This window comes from Xyrauchen texanus, chromosome 22, assembly GCF_025860055.1.
Source record: "Xyrauchen texanus isolate HMW12.3.18 chromosome 22, RBS_HiC_50CHRs, whole genome shotgun sequence".
In the NCBI taxonomy this organism is placed as follows: domain Eukaryota; kingdom Metazoa; phylum Chordata; class Actinopteri; order Cypriniformes; family Catostomidae; genus Xyrauchen; species Xyrauchen texanus.
In genome coordinates, this window is record NC_068297.1 from 20,492,876 (window position 1) to 20,511,297 (window position 18,422).

General features: G+C 40.0%; 1 pseudogene; it reads right to left on the reverse strand.

The window, feature by feature from the left end:
• The window catches only part of LOC127662676 (usherin-like), a 388,775-nt pseudogene that overhangs the window by 13,513 nt on the left and 356,840 nt on the right, over positions 1–18,422 (reverse strand).

The window sequence follows — 18,422 nt, forward strand, 5'->3', positions numbered from 1 at the left end:
GATACTGGGATGGTCACCGCCAAACATGCCAATGCGTAAAGTTGATGCATGCTCCCGCATAGATCTTTCTGCTGAAGAAAAGCGAGGAGGTCAGCAGGGCTTTTTCCTTCAAAATCAGTCATGGCATACATTACAGTCAGTTCTGTTTTAAGCTGGGGTAGGTCGAAGAGAGTTCCGTGGCTCTGCGTTAATCTGGTGAAGGTTTCATCTGGGAATTTCTTCCGGTATGTATGAAACCGCTGAGGGTCGAGGTGGGAGAGAAACATGACTTTCTCGTGGTCTTTAAACCGGTTCTGTATCTGGGCTATGATGTTGTCCAAAATGTCGCTGTGGAGTTTCTGGTACCTTGCGCGAATGTCCCCCTGTGCTTGGCCTCTCCGTGTGCGTGGCCCACCTTTTTCGTGCAAAGTAGATTCATAAATCTCACCAATCGCCCTCTCTCCCTCTCAATATTGTCACAAAACTCGTCCATTGTTGCCAGACTGAATTGTACATCGAGTGTTTTGTTCTGTGTTTTGCAGTATACCAAAAAGAACATCTGAATACTCAAATATCACATGAAACGTAGAAAGCAAAAAACAAAACTCAAAATCAACCAGATGTGCACTGTATCCTTCAGCACAGCGCACAGAATCCTCGTCGTACTCATCATGGTGTTGTAATATGTGCTCAAATAGCTCCTTTAGGGCAACTCTCTTCTCAAAGACTGTGCTGACCAATCTAGAACTATATTGCCACCTTGTTTGTGCCACACGAGGAAGACGTCGCTGACAGATATCGTCAAGCAGGAAAAAAATGCAGCTAGGCCATTGAGATGTGTAAAACAGATCCTACATTCATTTACATTTACGTTACATTTATGCATTTGGCAGATGCTTTTATCCAAAGTTACTTACAGTTCACTTATTACAGGGACAATTCCCCTGGAGTAACCTGGAATTAAGTGCCTTGCTCAAGGACACAATGGTGGTGGCTGTGGGGATCAAACCAGTGACCTTCTGATTAACAGATATGTGCTTTAGCCCACTACGCCACCACCACTCCATTCTCTAAGCTTCGATGCCCCTTGAGTCAGTACTAAATTAAGTCGATGTGCATAGCAAAGTATAAATAAAGCCATAGGAGCCATCACCTTAACTTTAGCCTGCACCCCATTTAATCTAGATGCCATGACGGCAGCGCCATCAAAACACTGTGCCACAACTTTATCCAGGCATTCTTGTTCCTCCAGGAATCGGATAATGAGAGCAGCAATGTCATCAGCCCGCTTGCCACTCATAACATCGTCAAATTTGACAAAACTCTCCTTGACTCCAGTGTCTGTCACACAACGGAGCACCAGTGCCAGCTGGAATGCAATACTCACATCTGTAGTTGCGTCCACCATAACTGCGACAAAAGGAGCTTTACTGATCTCCCTTTTTATCTCCTCTCCCATCACTTCAGCTATAGCACTAATCAGGTCATTTTGTATTTTGCCTGAAGTCCCAGTAAACACTTTGTTAGTGGAAAGGTGGTAATACAAATCTTTGTCGTGCTCGGCCAGAAATGAAATAAGCTCGAAATAGTTACCTCTATTGTGGACTCCTTGCTTTCATCAAGTCCCCTAAATGAGAGCTCTTATTTACCTAGAAAGATGACACAATCTTTTCAGTATTTCCCTATTTTGTTTTACTCTTTCGTTGTGGAGCTCCGTTTCCCTTCGCATTTGTTTGCTGAGTTGTAGATCCACTCGGGTGTCTCCGAACGTTTTCAAGAGCACTGTTGCTTGCAAGTGTCCTGCCGTGCTTTGATGTCTCGTTGCGGCCTTGGTTAGGCAATTCAGGTTTGCAAACCCAGTGTGGCTCCAAACACCATATCGTTCGGTTGCAAATAACAGGCATTCCTAGCAATACAATTTGCAATGTTCATTCAACGCTGTAAGCCAGGTGTATCTTTCATAGTTGGTCGATTGAAAGTGCCGCACAAATCCTTTCCCTGGCTGGGACAGGCCTGCTAGCTGCGGGGTTAGTCGACCCTTTCTCCCTAGTCGTCCTTCTCGAAAAAGACTTTGTCAGTAAATCTGCCACCAAATCAATTTCTTCTCCTCCTTCAGCCATTGTGCGTTAAAATAAAACTACAGGCTAGGTAAAAAAATCTAAAAATATAAACATCACATGGAAGAAAGTTTACATGCTAGTTAGTTGTACTTCAGTTTCAGTTAGCTAATGGTCCTCCTCCTATCATGCCACGTGAAAAATGCTGACGTAGGCGGCTAGGACAGTTAGAAGGCTACGGCGGGTCAAAGAATATGCCCAACATGGCAAACTCGAAATCTGACTGGTTAAAGAAGATGACAATCAGCAACATCTTCCCTATTTGCTACAACAGCAGAGGGGATTCATAAGGGAACTTCACCTTGGGGTAGATTTTTCACCCAGAGACAGCACAGTGGAAAATCTGATTGGATAAAATATCTAATTTAAATGAGCTGCACTGGAAGTAGCATGTTAATACTATTAATAGACTGATGGGAACGAACTTTGTAAAATACATGTAGCACTAATGAAATATATATTAAATTATAAAAATATAATTTTCTGATTCTGACAATCTCTAGGACAGCAAAGAATGCCTTACTGGCCCTGACGGCCCACCTCTGAGTAAACTCATGCAACTCGTGTTTCATATTCCAAGTCTTTGGAAGGCATTCAATAGGTTTAGGTAAGAAACAACCTGAAATGAATCCAACAAATCGTCTGCCGACAATTATAATTATTTTTTTTTTTATACTGCAATGAAAACTGGCTGACCAATGAGATCATAACTTTTTGTCAGTCGCTGCAGCTGCTCAATACAGCATGTTGGTGGCGCTAATCAACTGGCAAACACCTGCATGCGTACTTCTGATACACACCCCTGAAAATTATATAAAAAATTGCCCATAATCCAACACGGGGAAGACGTACGAGCTGGGAGTTTACTGCTTCCTTCACTCCTGCATTTAGTTAATGCTGAATGTATTAAATTACTTTTTGACAAATCATTACTTGATTAAAATAACATAATAACATACAGAGAGTCAAAACATACAGATAATTTTCAAAATGTACTCTTTATATTAACACACATTATATATTAAAAATAAAAAAGAATGAAGATTTATTTTATTAATATATCATTTAATAAGAATAAAAAGTAAGGCCCAAGTATTTTAATTTCATATGTGATGTTGTTTCTGCGACAGCCCCAGGGCTCTGACTCTGTGTATACGTCAGCGTCTGAATTCACTCACTCATTTTGTTCACTTACTGCTTAGATATAGTGCACTAACTGCCATTCACTATACAGGAAATTGTCAGTGTCTGAACGATTTCGGACACAACCACGCACGCGCGCGCCCTGTGCACCATGTATGCACGCACAGAAATGCTGTCTGTTCACGCTCACGTTGTCGATCACGCAAATGGCAGAGCAAAAGACATTTATTTACACTTAACTTAGATGTTTACATGGATTTATACAGTTAATCCGCCTGAAGTAGTTTCCAATACCCCCACGAGGGTGCGGGGTAAATGCGTAAATACTGCTCATTACATGCGCGACAAAGCACATAGTTTAAAAAATTTACACTTAAAAACTGATGTCATAAGAGCCCATTTACATTGTCACCCTGAAAACAACCATAACATTACACAGAAAAGCCAGCATTAGAATTAGAGCCAAAACTTACCTCAGCGTGCTGCCTTAAGATGGAGCAGTGAATTTAATCTTGAAATATCAGTTTGTCTTGGTGTTAAATGAAGGCATTGCAGAGAAAGAAAGTGTTTCACTTTGAAGAGTTTGATGCTGCAGCACTGATGACTTGAGTGCCAGTCTGTGACAGCGGCTCAGCGCGCGCAGCTGTGAACTTCCACTCTTGTAAAAGTCCCATTCAATAATCTCTCAATTGTAACATTGGTGTCTAGGAGTGGAAGAGAGGAGACGCAGGAGTGTAATCTTTAAATCCTTTAATTATAATGCTTGAGTGGAATAAACACTGGAGTAGAACAAATGATGGAGCTAACTTCACAAGACAACAAAACACCAATACACTTCATTAACACTGCAAAACTTCAATTACACAATGCAACACTTCAAGGACTGACAAATGATGAAGAAAACTAAAGGCTATTTATACACAAGAAAAATAATGAGGGAATGGAAGGCAGATGCGGATGATGAGCAGATAGAAGTGATTAGGGCAGTGAACTCTGGGAAACGTAGTGCAGGGGAAAACTTCAAAATAAGAGTCCTTGAAGAAAATGAGGGAGACAGACTGTGACATCAATAAATTACACATTAATTAAAATTAAAACCAGTAATGTAATGACGGGAACGCCACCCATTGTAAAGAAGTAAAGGTTAAAAAAAAATAATCATTAGAAATAAAGTAAAAATGAGAGTAAAAGTACCCTCCTTTAAACCTACTCTAAAAGTAGTTTTTTTCAAAAAGTTACACAAGTAAATGTAAATGCAACGTGTTACTACCCACCTCTGAGTATTAATCTCTAACAGCTGGAGGTGTGGGCAGGAGACAGGTATAAATGTTTGTAGAACAACAACAGCGCCACCTTCTGTACAGGAGTGAAATAATTTTTTGTTACAATTTTTCTGGACTCGTTGTGTGAATAAACTTTCCGTCAGAGGTTCGTCTTGCAAATTCGTCATGGATTTGGTGTGAAAAGGCCTTAAACTTTGCAAAAGCAAAAATACTAATAATGAAAATAATACCTATAACATTAACTTCAGTTTCGGTTTGTTTCTCACCTATTGCATACCTTCAGAAGGCTTCATAAGACTACTATTATGACACTTTTGGCTTCTTTTTTAAACTTTAAAGTGAGTCGCTATCAACTGCCATTTTACTGAAATCAGTGAACAGGTCATTCTTTATTCTTTAGAGAACAAAAGGAGGAATTTTTAAGTCATACAGGTTTGGAACGATATAAGGGCGAGTAAACAATGACAGAATTTTTTGTTTTTGGGTGAACTATTCCTTTAAGCAACCTGTCTATTTTAGTAATGAATCATCACTAAAGACAAGCAGTCTCACCAGCAATTGTTAAATAGACATGCATGTGCAATGAACAGGGATGTATTCTTACGGACTGATTTACAGTAATTCTGTAAACCAAAAAAGGACTATCCCAGGTAATTCCTCATTCCACTGTGTAATGTAAGTTTAACACAAGGAGAACACATTCCAAAGGAGAGTACACTCACTACACTCACATCTCAGATAACCTTCGATGAGCTGAATGCATACACAGTAGCACATTAACCCGATTACATTTAGCATGATGCTGATCGCTGGTATTAAGATGAGCAGATAACAATAATACACAGAGTCCTTTAAGCCACCAGTGAATTCTCTGCCTCCAAATGTGTAAATGTATTTGCCCGAGTTTATCCTCTCTCAAATCAGGGCTAAGATGAAATCCAGTGATGCATCTGCTGGAACGCCCTGGCAACTGAGACTATGCTAATGATATTTTCTTAAGATTTATGTGGGCTTAGACTGATCTGACCTTGCATATGAATGACATTGGTCAACAAGCTGCAGTGCCCTTGATTTAAACCTTACCCAGTTGCTAATACACACACAAAATTATGCTCACGCAGAGAGGAGAGGAGATGTGGTAAACACTGTTTTCACTGCCATCCATAGACTAGACTGAGACTGTAGGAAAGGCATCTCAATTTATGGTTTAATCTGATCATTGTCTAAAATCCTTCAACTCCAAACCTGAATGGTTTAAATTGGCATTCACAATTTTAGGCAATACATTTCGAACACGGTTGACTGTGTTGTTTCCGACCAAAAGGCCAATGATGGCAGGGTAATGATAGAGATACTCCCAAGTGCATCGCTCCCCATTCTCCTTGAAGTAAGCACCGGTAACAGCAGAGCAAAGCATTCTGATGTGATTGTGCCATGTCAGACTGAGCTTTATTCCCTCTGTGCGGGAGCAAGCATCATAGCATTCTGTTTCATATTGCTCTCAAACGGCTCTGAGTGTGCCTGGAATAATCAAAGTCAGCAGGGCAATGTCATCTTCCATTTAGAGCTGCCGATCAGCCCCTCTCTCTCTCTCTCTCTCTCTCGCTCAGATACCACAGTCACTGATATACAGCTGATGTCCACATTAGCACTCTGCACTCTATTCTGCCTTTTTCTGCTGTCAGTTGCATAGGAAATAGAGAGGAAATGTTGACAAGTGTAACCAGCAGTGATTGGCCTGTTCACCTCAAGGTCACAGCATAATTACTCTTTGTGTTTGACTACGTTTCCGGCCTACCTTTCAAACATGGCCTGACGTGGACACACATATATACACTCCAGTGCAAGCACTCCACTGACATTACCCTGACAACATCTTTGCAATGAGTGCATTTGCAGTGGAGGTTGATAAAGGTGTCATGGTTGATATCAGAGCACACATACTTTAACACAGCCAAAATATCTAGCACTGCAGAACCCTTTAACCCACTAAAATGAAAAATGTAAGTTTACTTGCTGCTTTAAATTTCAGTAACAAAAAACTGGTGCCAAAGTTATAAGAAACGCTATAAGGATGTAAAAAAAAAAAAAACATGATGAAAATAGAGGCCTCACATAATTTCTAAGCAAAACAACTTTATTCTACTACTGACATCTGCAAAAAGTCACATTGAGAGAAATCATTAACATATTTACAGACAGATATCATATTAAAATGGCTTATGACATGAGTTATGTTAATGATTTTTCATTTCCATCTGTTCATTTTGTGATTTTGTCAAGTAAATCTTTTAGTCATATGTGGGTAAATTCGAATCAATCTCCACTGCACTTTTAATCCTGTGATCTGCACAAGAGAAAGCCCTCAAGAGGCAAAAGTTTGCACAGAAATTGCAGGTCTTAGAAAATACGATAAACAGGGCTGAGTTAGCAAATTCCAATGTTTTATTCCAATTTGGGGGGTAGGTCACACACCATAGGGGTACATAATGAAACTCCAGGGGGTTTGAGAGAAAAACATTGCAATGCCAAGTTAAAATAACAAGGGCATATTTTTTTATTAAAATGTTTAAAAACAAAATGTTATTCTGAACTATACTTAAAATGAGTCAATGAATAATAAATGTTCTATTCATTATATTTATTGAAGGGATAGAGCATTTGAAATCTCTGGGAGTGCCTCAAGTAAATAATTTAAGCCATATGGATTAAGATGACAAAAAAGACCTGAAACCCCTGTTCTAACAAAGAGAAAGGAAGATTACCACAGGTTAGCAGACAAGAGTCCTCAGTATACATTATCATCAGAGAGCTGAGTGATCACATATTGTGTAGTCAGCAGCATACTGTAGTGTGGTCAGGCCAGCATGTTTTATTGACTATGTATGAGAGTATTGTTGTAATATGTTGTGTTTCCATGTTTTATTGGGACTTTCCATAGACATAATGTTTTTTTATACAGTACAAACTTTATATTCTATCCCCTAGCCCTAAAAATGTTGGGTTTTACTATCCTTATGGGGACATCCCCACAAAGTGATAAATACACGCACATGCACACACACACACACACACACACACACACACACACACACACACACACACACACACACACACACACACACACACACACACACACACACAATGAGGGCATTCTATAGAGTGTTTTATTAAAAAAGCTAATTATAATTATTACAGACTTACCCTAATAGCATTTTGCATTTTAAGGATTTAATATATATATATATATATATAATTTTAATAAAATATAATTAGGAATTGATTTTCCATTTGAGGTCAGCTCTGTATGTCACCAAAGGGAGGTGTTGTCAGATTTAGCAAAGAATTTTGTACGTATAGACACATTTTTACATTTGCATGTAAAACCAGTATGCTACAGTAACTGATTCAAAGGCAAAAAACTGGGGCTGTCGATTTAACGTGTTAAATTAGTGCTAATAATTATATAAAAAATAACACGTTCCCATACAACCTGACGAATACGTAAATTCCATAATAAAAGTACGGATTCTCCTACCATACGGGTAACTCAAGCTTGAAGTACATCTGTTTTAAATAGCCGCATCAATAACTGGCAGCGTTTTAATATTTATTATCTTTATTTGGGGGCCTTTTTCAGCAAATAATGATGTAGGCGATTAATAGCAATTAATTGTCATGTCCATTTATTAATTTGATCGATTGACAGCTCTACAAAACACACAACTATATACACACACACACACACACACACACACAATAAATAAATAAATAAATAGGAGACAGTGAATAAAGTGATATAAGTGCTTTTATCATACAAAGTGGCTTATTTTCTTGTTAAACTGATAGCATTTAAGTATATATAGTGTATATAGTCTGGTTTAATACCCCACCAATGGGCACATGTTTCAGTGGGCACATGAATACCTGGTTGGTATGATTGCACTTGAATGTGGTAGTTGGTGTTAGGGTCCAGTCCTTTCAGTAACAGGACGTGCTCTGGTCCAACTTGACGGATGAGGGGCCGCTCAGTGCCTGCTTTCAGCAGGATCTCATATTCCAAAGGTGCAGTTGAATTATACACACCACAATACCAGACACAAAAATCACATTGTAATATCAAAATGAAAAATGTATTTTGTATGCATAACAAACCCTCACAAATCATTAAACTGATTTTCATCTTCACTTTTGCCACATGACTAACAGAAATAGTTTGTAAAAAATCCACTGTGAAACCAAACACGCAACCAGCAGCTGTATTAACTTACAATTCTTTAAGTGTAAGCACTGACAGACAGTGGATTTGACACACTAGGAAGCATTGCACTTGATTTAACATCCTTCTAGGCATGCAGGAACTTCCGTTTCGTCCATCCTACAGCTGTCCGAAACACACAGATACACACTCACGTCCTCCGTAATGCATTTGAACTAAAGGATGGAGAGTTGTGGCATCCATACTTTGTTAATATTCCTATCACTTGCATCTTTCATAATTTACGGCAACTGGAGGCTGATAGGGTATTCAACATTTATGAGACCCAAGATGTATTCAGAATGGGCTGATTATCTTTACAAATGAAAAAGTTAAATTATTCAACTTCCTTCATTGTCGTCTCCCCGAGCAGATGTAGTCTTTTGCCTAAGACACAAAAACCCGCTAAAATTAGATGGTGCTTTGATCAGAGCTCCCTGCCCGAGAAGTTCAATCGCACAGGTCCCTAAGTTCTATTATTTACAACCAATCACTGACTTTGGAGTTTTCGCACTTTCAACTTGAATGAGATTCTAATAAGAAATAATGACACAAAGAAAAAAAAAAAGGAACATGCCATCAGATCTGATCCATCAAGCACAGGTGTGGCTTAAAACGGGGCCCATTTCTGCATTCTGACTTAACCAAGCGTGAGATATTGTAGTTTGAAGCCATAGATTTTTGCTCGCCTCTCTGGGAATGTAAAGTCAATAAAAGATCCGGCCTATGTAAATGTTTTCTGTGGATATCAGGGCTGTTTAAGGGCTCTTATAGTGTAATTGAGGTTGTTTAAGGGGATCCTCTCACAGGAGAGAGCCATAATGGGGCAATAATAGCAAAAGATGGACCATCTGAGGCAGACAATCAGGACTGCTCAAATCTAGCCTATAAAATCACTCTTGAGTGTGTGAATATGCGCACACACACTTAAACATGCCACCCGTGCCTTCTTGAAGGAAAACAAATATGTGCATACAGATTTGAGAAGATAGGCTTTGGATACATGAGCAGGTGAATGCATACACACAGATCTGACATGTAAAGGGTTTCTTACACACAAATGCAGAGCAGGAGGGCAGGCTAGTCGATGTGTGTGCTCAAGACCGGGGGGGCTGGGATGAAGTCAATGAACTAGTATCCACGTTTACTACAGTCCCAGAAAAAAGAGGGGGGAAGAGTTTGTATTTGCTCGCCATGTGGGAGAATGCTTGGCCCAAGTGCACAGCAGGATGTGAAGATGAGCCCAGTGCTGTAAATCATTCAGGACCACAACAATGACAACAGGCTTATGATTATTGCTGCAGCCACAACCAGAACCTCAGCAATCCAAAAGAGAGAAAGAGGAAAGGGTGCACAAGAGCAGTGTGGGTTGGGACCCAAACATTTATTGCAGGTCTGTTCTTGTAAGCCCCTTTCACACATTCAGCCTTTCCCAGAAAATGTATTGTATTTTTCAGGTTAGAGGTCATGTGTGAACATGACCTTTTTAAAAATACTGGTACATTTTTCTGGCAATTTCCCTTAAAGTTGTATCATTCCCACCTCACACGGCTCATATGGGGGGGATTTACACACTTTGGTGGGGAATAAAACTCAAAACACTAAAACATCCAAAATTTACAACAAACTTACAACAAAATATTCACAAAGTTCCAAATATTTTGGCTATTAAATTAACAGCCTACAAAACTAATGCACCGACATAGAGGAGATGACAACATTTCTCCACATTTGGAATGAGGAGCTTAAAGGGATATTTCACCCATAAATACAAGAGAGTACCCAGATGTGTATGACTTCCTTTCTTCTGCAGAACACAAATTGAGATTTTTACAAGAATATCTCTGCTCTGTAGTGATCAGAAGCATAAAAGTAATCTGTTTGACACCAGTTGTTAAATCTATATCTTCAGAACCAGTATAATCTGTGTGGGGGAGAAACAGTTCAAAATGTAAGTCTTTTTTAAAACTCTAAATCTCCACTTTCACTTTTAATTCACATGTGGTGCCTGTTTAGTTTCACTTTCACGTCTGGAAGTGAAATTGCAGATTTAGAGTATAAAAGGACTTAAATATTGTTCTGTTTCTCAACCAAACCTATTTTATTGCTTCATAAGACATGGATTTAACCACTGGATGCATATGGATTGTTTTTATATTTCCTTTGGAGCTACAAAGGTCTGGCCCCATTCACTTGCATTGTTTAGACCCACAGAGCTGAGATATTCTTCTAAAAATCTTCTTTAGTGTTCTGCAGAAGAAAGAAAGTCATACACATCTAGGATGGCCTGAGGGTGAGTAAATGATGAGCATTTTTTGATCAACTATCCCTTTAAAAACTTAGCAACTCCTTCATGCACTTTTAATAAAACAACGCGGAGGAGGGGCTCCCAATCAACCGCCTGGAGCAGTTACCGCTGCCAGGGGTGGGGAGACCCCTACCGTCCACCATTAACGCGACGGGCATTCCATGCATCAGGGGCCGGAGGTCTGCCTCCGATCCATCCAGGGAGGCGCGGCTGTCATCCATTAGAGGGTGGAGGAGTGTCCGAGGACCATGCTTCAGCGTATCGGAGAACCGGAGAGTACGTGTTTTTTTCTCTCTCTCTTCCACTGCCGCTTCACGTTGGCCTTTCCCTCCTTTTTTTGTTTTCAACAAAAACATTTTTGTTAATTTGGCACGATCACGTTACGGCGTGTAGATGGCACACTTTTTTTGTTTCCCTCCCCTTGTCCCCTGCCTAACTATGGGACAAAGCGCTCCCTCACTGTACGCCCTTACACTACACTCAAAAGTATACAGCTGCACGTGGGAGAGAGGGAGAGTTAGAGATAAACAAGTTTATCTATTTGATTTGTTCATCTTTATCTATTGTATTTTTTCCTCCCCTTTTCTCTCCAATTTGAAATGCCCAATTCCCAATGTGCTCTAATCCTCATGGTAGCGTATTTACTTGCCTCAATCTGGGTGGCGGAGGACAAATCTCAGTTGCCTCCGCATCTGAGACAGTCGATCCGCACATCTTATCACGTGGCTTGTTGAGCGCTTTACTGCATAGACATTGCGCACATTGAGGCTTTACACTATTCTCTGCGGCATCCACGCACACCTCACCAAATGCCCAACCGAGAGCGAGAACCACATTATGGTGACCACGAGGAGGTTACCCCATGTGATTCTACCCTACCTAGCAACTGGGCCAATTTGGTTGCTTCAGAGATCTGGCTAGAGTCACTCAGCACGCCCTGGATTTGAACTCGTGACTCCAGGGGTGGTAGTCAGCATCTTCACTCGCAGTGCTAACCAGACCCCCTGTATCTATTGGTTTAATAATTCACAGCTGCACTGCAAAGTGAATAAAATTGTGTGGGAATTTCCCGTGCGATGAACATGGAGCTTGCGGGAATGATTAAAATTGTGTGCAATACCTGCAATCCCATGCCAAATTTCAGGCCCTTGGTCACTTGGCAGAATCCAAATATAGCAAATGCCAACATGGACAGGTTGTGTGACATGACCTCATCCTACAAAACTTGAAAAAAAATTTGCAAGGTAAAAGAAACTACAGCTGAAACTACTTTAAAGACAGGTTTGTGGGTAAATCACACTACAGATTATGTTTACCCTTTTATAAAATTAGTTTGTAAGATTAGCCCTGTTCCAATTATGTTATTCTGGCAAACCACACATAAAATTTGGTGAACAAACTAAGACTGTAGACAGATCTAATCTTACAAAGCCCTGTAAGGAGGAGCTATGGGAGGGCCCAACTATAAAGAAAACTGTCACAATTGTCCATGAATTTTATCAAAATCCCTGAACCTGGATTAAATTTGGACAAAGACTCTTTCATTAGTGACCGCATTTACATGTACTTAAGAAAATTGTTTATTCCAGGGTTTTAATAGAAAGTGGCGTTCTGAAACGTCATGTAAAAAAAAATGCAGTTTTTCTTATGCTTTTTAACGGATTAAGAGAACGCTTTTTTTACACACCTAGATTTCTCTGAGTGGCCTAATTTGGCCATGTAAATGCAATATGTAAAAGCACAGTTCCTAGGTATTTGAAGAGTGCAGAACAGACCGGGATAACAAACGTCATAGGATGGAGCCCAACAATGTGTCAAAGCGGAAAGATTTGGGAAAAATCACTTACACTATAGGCCTACCCATTCATGTCAGAGTATGTTAGCAGGAATAAGGACCCAATTGAGTTCAATTAAATATGTTTTGTTAAATAAAACAATACACAGGGAAAAACATACTCTCACAAGGGAGAAAACTGAAAAGCAAAAAAATAACAAACTTATAAACTGAAAGACAAAAGGACAAACAGGACTGGAGGCTGAGCAAACAAAACACTGAACAAAATGATTCGACAAACACAAGAGGAAAGGGAGCACACTATATATGGTAAGGCACATAAGGAACAGGTGAAGGCAATTAACATAAGAAGAACTAAACAAGGAGAGTGATGAGGGTAATGAGAAGGCGGGGTTAGGGAATCACATGGCAAGACAAACACAAATCCATGTGCTAACACATCAGACTTAAATAGACATGAGTGCACATGGTGATGGGGAACCAAACACAGCCATGTGCACTCACACATCACACAAGTCTGACAGAAGAGCACATGACAAGAGGACAGAAACCGAAGCCATGCGCTCACAAAAGACGAGACATGGAGCATGAGTGTCCGAATCCCGACCCGTTTACCCTTCTAAACCGAACTAGGCTGAGTTAGGACCCAGACACCATGCTCGGAACATGAAATCACAAACACAGAACATGAGTGTCAGGATACTGTCACCACTATAAACATGACTGACAAAGTGATAGGATCCTGACACATTTATACACACCAATGTAAAATATCGATTGTCCCTCACATTCGCATGCGCTCGCACATTGGGAAAATCCCAGAGCTTTACGTAAGAGGGAAACCACAATACTGCAGTGCAATTCAGCTGCTGGTCATGATAGAAAGTGAAGGAAACAAACAAAGAAACAACTCTGGAATATATGGAAATAAAGTGAAGCAACAGAGTATAAAATAGCACAGTCTTTCTCACATGCCATGCTTGTTATTTTCATAAGCGTCACTGTGAAATTAAGTTACTGAGTGAGTCCCATGGATATGAGAGTAAAGAATAAACCGCTTATACATTGTGCGTAAACAGGAACACAGTTTTCTCGCAATAAGCTGCTTTCTGGTGTCTATGTAACCAACTTGAACTTCACATCAGGTCCACAGCAACAGTGAAGAAAGAGAGAATGAATGGGAAAATATTTGACAGTGATGGGAGAACACACGCAGGTGAAGGGCGAGCGCATATCAAACAACTCACCTTTAAATCACACAGAAGTTAGGAAAAGCTGTCACTTAGGTATGAATGCTAATTGATTGGTGGGACCCATCTACGTCCGGCTCGCACTGATGCATGTGCATCACGACCATGTTGGGCTGCTGGTAAATTACACACAACGCTACTCGTAAATCCCTGCCACGTGCCGTCACTCTCTCAGGCCCGAGCAAGGATAAATCAGCCTTGCGTGAGTGCTAAATAGAGAGCCTGCATAGTGTATGAGGTTATAAACATTACCTGGGGGTGACCAGACACAATGGGGCGGTGGCCGTGGAGGCTGACATTATATGGAGGAGAAATCCTTTCTGGGGAGGACAGCGGTGTCTGAGTGACATATTTGTCACTGAGGCCTCTCCTGCCGCTGGGGCTTGCCTACAACTTGAACACGTATCTGTGAAACAAAGATGGATAGGAGATAAATAAATAAACTGTGAAACTAATTTATCCTGTCACAGAAGTTAAATTTGCCTCCGTTTCAGAAATTCTCCATTTCAGGTAGGAGTCGACGCTGCGTTTAATTATTCATCATCCGTGAAAGGGGTGGGGGCATTGATTCTGCCATTAAGCAGTGTCTTTCACAGCAAGTACAGTTTTGTTTGAGGATGTGCATCTTTCATCAGAGTCTTCACAAGCTGACATATAGTATGAATGTCAGTGTAAATGGGAAACATGGTTAACTATAACCACAAATATAGGCCAAAAATGTCAATCTGATTGTGAATTGTTTTGCAGTATTTGCATTTTTATTATAATTTGTTATAACTAACAACCCTTATAGTGACTTTATGATTTACAGAGTAGGTATGTTAGGTAGATCTACAGTAAGTTAGCTCTTATAATGGCCATAAACAATTAATTACAATGAATGTTAATTTTTAGCAATGCAGTAACATTCCAGTGACAAGCAATCAGTCCGTCTACACTGTATGCAATACTTTTGCACGGCACAGCATAATCACAGTCAGTCAGAACATATTTGATGTTTTATGTACAATTATGAGGAGAAAATATTGGACCGGTGTGGCTGGCAAAAACTCTAATTTGGAAGAGATATCTTAAAATACAGGTTGGTTTTGCTGCTTCTGGTTAGTATACAGTGTTAGGCTCAAGTATCCCTTGAAACTAGAAAATGCTCAAATGACTACGCCTTCTTTTAATTTTACTTCTAATATTAGACTTGATTGATTGGAAGAGTCCCTCTTGGATCTATATGCTGTAGTACTTTTTAACAGATGGCACTGTTAATGCAATGCTGATCAGCCTCTCTACTGTGAGCTGTGAAAGGCATGACAGATGATATGAACGGACATGTACTTGAATGGAAAGGGAAGTGTGTGCGTGCATGTATTTATGCTTGATGTAGGTTATAAAAACACTCTGCGGAAGGTTCTTTTAAGACATATATGACTTCAGAAGATAGATTTGCCTTTTAAACAGGGATGGGTGTCAGTGCAAAGGTCTGCATTAGCAATGTATGTGGGTCATGTTCAACATTAAAGGCATTTAATTTGCCATAAACTCCATCGCCAGCCATTAATACCTCCACATTAACTATCCCTTTAAAATAGTCACATCAGTTATTATATACCACCCTCATTGCATGTAATGAAAGCATTAGGGGAGGATATTTATCAGAGGATACATTTAACACACATGTTCCAGAAGTCTCGCAAGACAAGAACTGTGAATAAACACACATAGGGTGCCTCTGTATGTATGTGTTGCAAATAAACACAATGCTAACCTGTTTCCCCACAGGGGAGAAAGGTTAATATTTCACTCGTCAGTGAGACTTTCTGCAATTGCGAGGTAAGTGACAGCTAATCAACATTGTCATAAATAATCGATGAGCAGGAGTGCAGGCAGAAAATTCCCCCTCCCCCCTCACCTCCTTAACAGTTTTCTACATCTGCCTATAGTCCTTCTGGATAATGAACCACTTGTCTACCTATGTAAATCTCCTTACATAGCTAAATTGGATGAAGAAAGGGAAAGAGAAGAGCACAGGAGAGGGGAATTCCTTATGGCAGGTCATCTGGAATTACAGCAAATTAAACGTCATGGCTATCCCTGAGTTGGGTTAAAGCTACAAAACCAGAGGAGATACACTGAGAGGGAGATCAGGTGACCGAATGACCTGTCCAAACTGTCCAATTAGAGGACACAGATGGTTTTGACAGTTCAAATCAGTGTGATTTTGATTTGCATTTTGCAAAAGGTAAACTCTCTCTCTCTCTCTCTCTCTCTCTCTCTCTCAATTTCATTTTTTTTTCAATTTAAAAAGTACTTTATTGGCATGATTGTGTTTACATACAATATTGCCAAAGCATTAATACACAAAACAGATAATGACAAGACAAATAATAATGATAATATAGAATTAAAATAAGGTGCAAGGTAATGAATCAAATAAAATAAAAACTATAATAACAATATACACTATACACTATAAAATAAAATATGCATTTAACATGACATTATGAACATAAGAAAATAAAAGTACTGTGAATGAAGTACATTAAGGCAGTGATTGGTTTCTGAGGGTGTGCAGCTCAAAAATGAATTTAGCTGCAACTGATGCATGATGGTCCTCCCCCAGTAACACCAGCATCTGATCGGTTTCTGCCAAACTGGAAAACTGTGGCATGAGGTTTGAGAGTTTGTGGAGGTATCTCTCTCTCACCTCTGTAAATTTATCACAGTGAAGGAGAAAGTGTGTCTCTGTCTCAACCTCACCCGTGTCACAGTGAGCACTGACTCGTTCTTCCTTTGGAAGCCATGTTTGTCTGTGTCGGCCTTTTTCTATGGCCAGACTGTGATCACTGAGACTGTATTTAGTGAGGATCCATCTCTGTTTTGGATCTCTTACAGTGTGCAGATATTCTGCCAGATTATATGATCTGTTTAGGGCCCGATAACATTCCAATTTGCTTTGGTTTTTACTTTCATTTTCCCAATGGTCCAAATATGAATTTTTGCTTTCTTTTATGATTTGGTTTATTCTGATCTGGTTTTGTTCAGCAGTGCTGGTCTGAAACTGGTGTTTGTTAGTTGTTAGTGGGTTAGTGGGTTTGTGAGTTTCAGAGCCAGCTGACAAAGGGGACTGGTGTTTTATGGGCTTCATGTTGCAGTGTGTTAGGGGAACTTGAATTTAGGTGTGTCCAAAATTTGAGGGATCGCTTTTCAATATGTACAATAAGGGGGTATCTGGCTAGTTCGGCCCGGCATGCATTAGTAGGTGTTCTTCTCTGAACTCTTAGAATGTTTATACAGAATTCTATGGGGTGTTTGTCCCATGTAATTTTTTACCCCCCCCTCTCTCTCTCTCTCTCTTCTCTGTCTCTTTCTCTCTCTCTATATATATATATACATACACACACACACACACACACACACACACACACACACACACACACACACACACACACACACACACACACACACGTTGGGTTTCCATGTTTTATGGGGACTTTCCATAGACATAATGTTTTTATACTGTATATATTCTATCCCCTAACCCCAACTATAACCCTAACTGTACGTTCACACCAGAAGCGGCGAGAGCGTAAAAATTCGCTCTGGCTGCCCTGCCTTCGACGCTCGAGGACGCTCTGACGTAGGTGGTAACGTTTGTTCAGAATGCTTTGTTTTGTGAACTATATTTAAAGGGGCCGCAATTTAAACATCCAGACATGTCGACCATTTACTTTTTGCCGACCTATCACAAGTAGCGTATATCCTCATGAACTCTTTAAAATGTGAAAATAAGAAATCGATCGATGGCAGAAAGTAATTAAAATTATAGTTGTTTGTTATCAAAATAAAATACATTTGTAATAATAACTGTGGTCTTGGTCATATATTACTGGGAAACCCACCACGGCAATAATTAGTTTCTCCTCCATTTTATCTTCGGAACTCATGTTTGGTGGGAACCAAAGTTTACACGGTTGTGTTCTCTAGACTTCGCTAGAGCGGAGCACTTCTATATTCCAATAGGTTGCCGCCGAACCGCGTCACAGATCATTACCATAATGTTGACTGCACTTGAACTTCCATCTGACGCCCACGCCACCCAAGACTCACCGCACCGCTTCTCGCCACTGAGAGACGCTGGTTGTCATTGAAAATGAATCCGGTCGATTTGACGCTCTCGCCGCCTCTGGTGTGAACGTACGGTAACTCTAACCATTTTACATTTTCAAAAAACACAATTTAGTTTGATTTATAAGCTGTTTTTCTCATGGGAACTGATAAAATGTCCCCCACAACGT